Raw genomic sequence first — 6000 nt, 5'->3', positions numbered from 1 at the left:
TTTAACAGCTGTCAAGTGATTTATTCTCAGTTTGGTTTGGCAATTCATCATGAATCATGAATAGACTCACGCCTGAACAACGCTTGCAAATGGTGCAATTTTATTTCGATTTATTGAAATACACGTTTGGTGACCGCCTAATTTCACGTTTTGGACCTGTAAATTGGCCTCCAAGATTTTGTGATTTAACACCGCTAGACTACTTTCTGTGGGCTATATAAAGTCATTGGTCTATGCGGGTAAGCCACAAACGCTTGACCATTTGGAAGACATCATTCGCCGTGTTATTGCCGATATAAGGCCGCAAATGTTGGGAAAAGTCATCGAAAATTGGGCGTCCAGATTGGACTACATCCGAGCCAGCCGTGGCGGTCATATGCCAGAAATCATATATAAAATGTTATGCCACAAGATTATCTTTCGAATAAAACAAAAGGCATGTCAATCGAATATTACATCGTTGTTTTATTGCAACTTAAAGTTCTATACCTCTAAAAAAACACCCGTTATAAAAAACGATGCATCCTTAAAACATTTGACTTCATAGAAAACTGTCGCTTATATAAAGTGTTAATTATTTATGTTTGCTATTTATAATTGCTGCTACAATAGATCTCAATTTAAAAACGAAGAAAATTTGTTGGCTGCTACAGAACAAAAAAAATGGATATTTTATGTTTCAAATCTTTATAAAAATTCGTTCTTAAAAATGTTTTTCAAGAAAGGTTTTTTATATTTAATGGCGAATTCTAAAATTTAGAAATACTTTTTCTTTTGTTATTGTTGTTATTTGTTTGCATCACTTAATACCTCGCAAAATTCAATAATTGAAAATATTCACCTTTTTTTTAACTATCAAAACCTTTTTCTTTGTTCCTTAACATTACAGATACCTGCGGGATTCTTGCACGTTGAATTTATACTGTAGTTGCCTGGCACATGCGCATTACGAATATCAATGAGCTCTCTCATTTAGTTCCAGTTAGCTAAGAGCAGGAGTATCCATTTTTAGAACGGTTTGTTTGTTCGGGCCCTTTGGGACGCTTATGTATTTGTTGATTAATTTGGATTCATGTACATATATAAGTCTCTCAAAGAGTCTAACAGTTGACGAGAACACAAATCCACGCAGTCATCTGTGATTTGCCAATTTTAAATTTAGTCTATGGGTACTCGTTTTGCATAACACAGCTAGTCTGTCATTCTTCACTGTGTAACGAATTTTCTAGATATACATGTATGTGTGTATAAAAAATATTAAATTGTGTTTTTTATAAAATCTAAGGCCTTATTCTCGTTAATTTCGTAAAGGTCTCGTATAAAAATAATTAAAGTAAAATAAACAGCACATTAATGGAAAATATACATTGTGATTGTGTAATGCTAAGCGGCTAAAATAAGAAATGTCGGCGGCAACAACAATTTTGTGAATCGCTTTTACAATTTCTATAAACCCTGTGTTTGTAGTAAATAGTTTTGGTTCTGAATATTTATTAATATATATCATTTATACTGAACTGGTTAAAATATATGTCATTTTCTGAGTGAACCTTTAAATACTTTTTTTATTAAAAATAAATAAACACATTCCAAACGTTTATAGTTCATAAATTAAGAAATTAAGCTCTCCAAAAAATTTGTAAATAAGTAGTAAATAGTAGATTTCCTCTTGAAAAGCTTATTTTATTGGTAAAAGATAGACGATTGGCGAATCTGTGATTGTGTTTTTGGGGGTGAAATCAGAACAATATTTTCTTCCATAAAAAAAGGCAAATTTTTACCATATATCATATTACCATACCAGCGGAACAATTTAGCCCAAATATTGGTGTAATAACAGTACGAAACTTACTTTCGCTGTTAACGGCATAGGGTAAAAGCGATAATTTTCATAAAATTTTAAGGAAGTGTCCAATCCTTTGATCTAAAATGGAGCACATTTGTCGTGTTTTTTTTTCTAACCCGTCTATTGCTTTTAAAAAAGCGGTTATAGCTCTTTGACGCGGAGGTCCATATTTTTGTAAATTATTTTATTTTTTTTCCTTGATTTCTAAAATTTCAATATTCCTTAAAAATATCGCGTAGTCAAATTTTTGTTTTGCCGCCCTTAACCGGTCATTTTGCTCAGTTTGACTGCAATCTAGCTCATAAAACTCTCGCCCACAAATTCGACCATAAGCGCAACCAATACTGTGACTATGACCAATAGTTCGACCTACCTCCAGAAGTGATAAGAAATAAAATAAAGACCATGTGTTATCATATAGAACCACCTACTATTTCCACCCAGAAAGAATGTTTGAAGTTTTGCTAAATACAACGAAGATTGAAGACCAACAAAATATTTAGTAAGAGAAACGCGTTGGGCATTAAATTGGCCTTCAGAAAATAATTTTTTTCAAAAAATCTCGAGAGCGACTAATGTCCAATAAAGTGTCCTAAACAGAATGACGATTTTCAGGAATTTGACATTGACGGAAATTGATTTGTAATTTCTTCAACTGATGGGGCTTTAAGCTCAAATTTATTGCAGCCCTCTGGTGTTCTAAGGAACCTTCAGTAAAGACGGCGCGCAATTTAAACGATCCGTTTGGCGGCTGGGGCCACATACTATTGTTGCCCTTGTACTATTTGAGCCCCCTTCTCCCCTAATTAATAATTTAATTTAAGGTGATCACAAAACTCAGTCTCTAGTTGCAGGCATAAAAAACCATTAGCTTTGCCTTCTTTCATCTGTAAAAAAAAACAAGAGAGAACGCTATAGTCGGGTGCCCCGGCTATTAGATACCCGTTACTCAGCTTAAGGGAGTACGAGGGAGATGGAGATAAAAACTTTGATCCGCCGTAACTTTTTAACGAATGGTCCGATTTAAAAAATTTACATTTCGATAGGTATTGACACAATGCAGTTTTTTACTTTTACGAAATATTAAAGTTTTAAAAATCAAATATAAGCGATTGTGGGCGTTAGAGGGGGCGTGGCACCCTTTTGAAACAAACTTGCGCTGCGTAGGAACTCCTAGAATCTGCATGCAAAACGTCAATCTTCTAACTTTTATAGTTTCCGAGATCTCAGCGTTCATACGGACAGACAGACAGACAGACAGATGGACATGGCTATATCGACTCGGCTGGTGACCCTGATCAAGAATATATATACATTATAGGAAATGCTTTCTTCTAGCTGTTACATACTTTTGCACGAATACAATATACCCTTTTACTCTACGAGTAACGGGTATAATTATTGGGATATAAAATATTTGTTTTTAGGAAAAAAAAATTTTTTTTAATAATAATAGCCAAATTACAAAATCGTCGGTCAAGAGAGCAAGAGAGTTGACCAAGATAGATGGAAGGGTTAAAAATCGGATTTCACGTTTGACCCTCCGCATTTGCAAGAGAACAATAACGGTTTTTTGATGAAAAATATCTGAGTTGCCTTGAATTTTTAACATTTGTATGGACGCGCAAAAAGTTTTCAATCGTTTGGGTGAAACATAATCAATGGGCCATTCTAAGACATATTGTCCAATAAACTCTATGCCTAAAACTACGTTTGACCCCCCGCAATTGCAAGAAAATGGTATTTCACTTTCTTTTTGAGAAATGTATTATAGTAGCCGTTACAAATGTACAAAAAGAATCAAAATATTTTTAACAAAGCACACTGGGCAAGCCGATCCGATTTTGGGCAAAAAATAGCTCTCATAGGTGCTAATATAAACATTTAAATTTAAATTGGTTAAAAATCATAATTTTTAAACTATTGTATTTTAACGAATTAAGTTAAAAAGGCGTTGAAGTATTTCAAAATACCTTTTAAACGAGGTATAGCACATGTCTGTACCTTTAGTAGTGTAGAACTTACAAACTAACGAAATGTAGCTATTTTTAGCTTTTTCCCGCTAAAGTAGCGGCTTTTTCCCAAAGTCGTAGAACAAAAGATTCCTATATGGAACTCTTAAGTGCAAATTTACTGATTCCATGACCCTAAAATACAGTTCGAATACCCTCACACAAAATTCAATACTCAGGGAGCGTTAGTAGTTCGAGCTGGCAAAAGTGGCTTTTTTTCGTATAAAAATAACTCTTAAACGTGACTTTTTACAGTAATGTGTTTTATACCAAAATTTAAGGAATTTCAAGGGCTATACAGTTTAAAGTTTTAAAGATTGTTATAGCCGTTTCTGGAAAAAAAAAAAAAAAGGTAAAAAAAAATTTTTAAAAAAATGTCTTTTGTTCATATCTTTTTAACTATTACATTTACAAAAATTGCATTTAGAAAGCATTTAAAAATTCCTTTCAAACGAGATGCAGATGCGGCTTTCCAAATTTTAGCTATTTATAGCTGTTTTCCCGCTAAACTAGCGAGTTTTTTCCAAAAGTGGTAGAACAAAAGTTTTTTATATCGATGTGATGAACGTCATGTCAAATTTTCAAAACTTAAAAAAACTTATTTTGGCTATAACTTGAACGAAGCGTCGGATTTGATCATATGACCCCTCATTCGACGGGTATTTTCAATAGGAACAAAACTAAAACATTGCGAGGGGGCATTTATCCCCACCGGCCCACAGTGTAAGATTTCGCCAATCTAGGGGGACTTAAATCAGAAGGAGTCGCATTTTTAATATTCTAGTAAGCCCAAAGATTATGTTGAACATAAAAAATGGGCGTGGCGTTAAAAAAAACTGTTTTTTTTTAAGATAAAAGCTCCAACAAAAAATACAAAAAAAAATGTTGGAACCTTTAAACTATTTTCGTATTTTTTGTTATAATTTTCGCCAACTTAAAAAATTTTGTTTTTAATTTTTGGAGGCCACTTTTTTTTTTTTTTTGAAAATGTTGAATTTTGGTTATTTGCTCATGTTTTTAGCTGTAACTTCGAAATTATAAGCTAAACAGCTGCAAATAAGGTTTTATATTAAAGATAATTAATAAAATAAACAACAAAATTTGGTTTATATTTTTAAGATTTTTTTTTGTTAAATGGTAACAATTCAAACTTCATGTGTACATCGTCTAGTGGAGACAGGGAGACAGTGACTCAAAAATGTCTTCTTGAGCACTTATCAGCCGTTTTACGGTATGATCAATAAGGGATTGTAAACTTATTTCAGCATAGAATTCTCTTACCTTTATACCAGTAGGATAGCATAACATTTTTGACTCCTTAACGAGATCATAACATGGATATAATTTTGGACAGACATTTTTGTGGTATTGTACTAGTGCATTGATAATTTACTGTCTATCAGAAGGGCAAGTGCTTGATCTGCTGAAAGGCGTTTTGCAGTGCTATTAGAAGATAATTTAGCTTTCTTAATTATAGTCCCAATGGACGGGGGGGCATTTGGTAATTCATTAATTAATTTAGCTGAATCCCGTTTTCCCGTTCGCCTGCAAAGCCTGTTCTGCAGCTGATAGCAATTGATCCTCATCTATCGTAGGCAACAATTCTTGGCTTTTCCTTTTTTGTGTTTTAGGACAACACTCAAAAAAGACTTTTTGTGACCTCCCTCTTGTACTTGAGGTGAAAGCAATGACATCAATGCGACAGTCTTCGCCATTTAATGTGACCTGAAGGCCACTTGCATTATGAGCAAAAAACCTGACTTTATCTCTCCTAGATTTCAGTGTAATTTCAATTTGGAGTGATCAATGTCATTGCCAAACAACATCACTGCGTGCTTTACAAGAGCGTCTCGCTGAGTGGTTTTTATGTTTTTCGACCAAACCTCGAAAAATGCAGCACGGCTTATTTCACTCATTTCTAAATAGAAGGTCTTTGGGCAAAATATGGGCAAGATTTTATTTTAGATTCTGAATTAGAATGAATGCATGCGAAGGATGTATGTTCTGGTTGGATAGAATACGATAGAATAATATAAGTTTTTTTTCCACCAAAAAACAGAAACACAAAAATAATAAACTTACTTTTTGGCATTTTTTTAAAAAAACGACAAAAAAAAGTTTGTTGTCCCAAAAAAATGTTTT

At 33.4% G+C, this 6000-nt stretch overlaps 1 protein-coding gene across 2 annotated transcripts in view; it reads left to right on the top strand.

The window, feature by feature from the left end:
• Positions 1–1118: 1118 nt before the first annotated feature.
• Positions 1119–6000, top strand: part of NfI (Nuclear factor I) — a 28372-nt gene continuing 23490 nt past the window's right edge. For both annotated transcript variants that reach the window (XM_044395360.2, XM_044395361.2), the window contains exon 1: positions 1119–1237. The gene's annotated coding sequence lies outside the window, so the exon portion shown is untranslated. The remainder of the gene's footprint in view (positions 1238–6000) is intronic.

This window comes from Drosophila takahashii, chromosome 4 (assembly GCF_030179915.1).
Source record: "Drosophila takahashii strain IR98-3 E-12201 chromosome 4, DtakHiC1v2, whole genome shotgun sequence".
Taxonomy (NCBI): Eukaryota; Metazoa; Arthropoda; class Insecta; order Diptera; family Drosophilidae; genus Drosophila; species Drosophila takahashii.
Note: the sequence above shows the minus strand (reverse complement) of the source record. Positions and strands in the feature narration are given on the sequence as shown.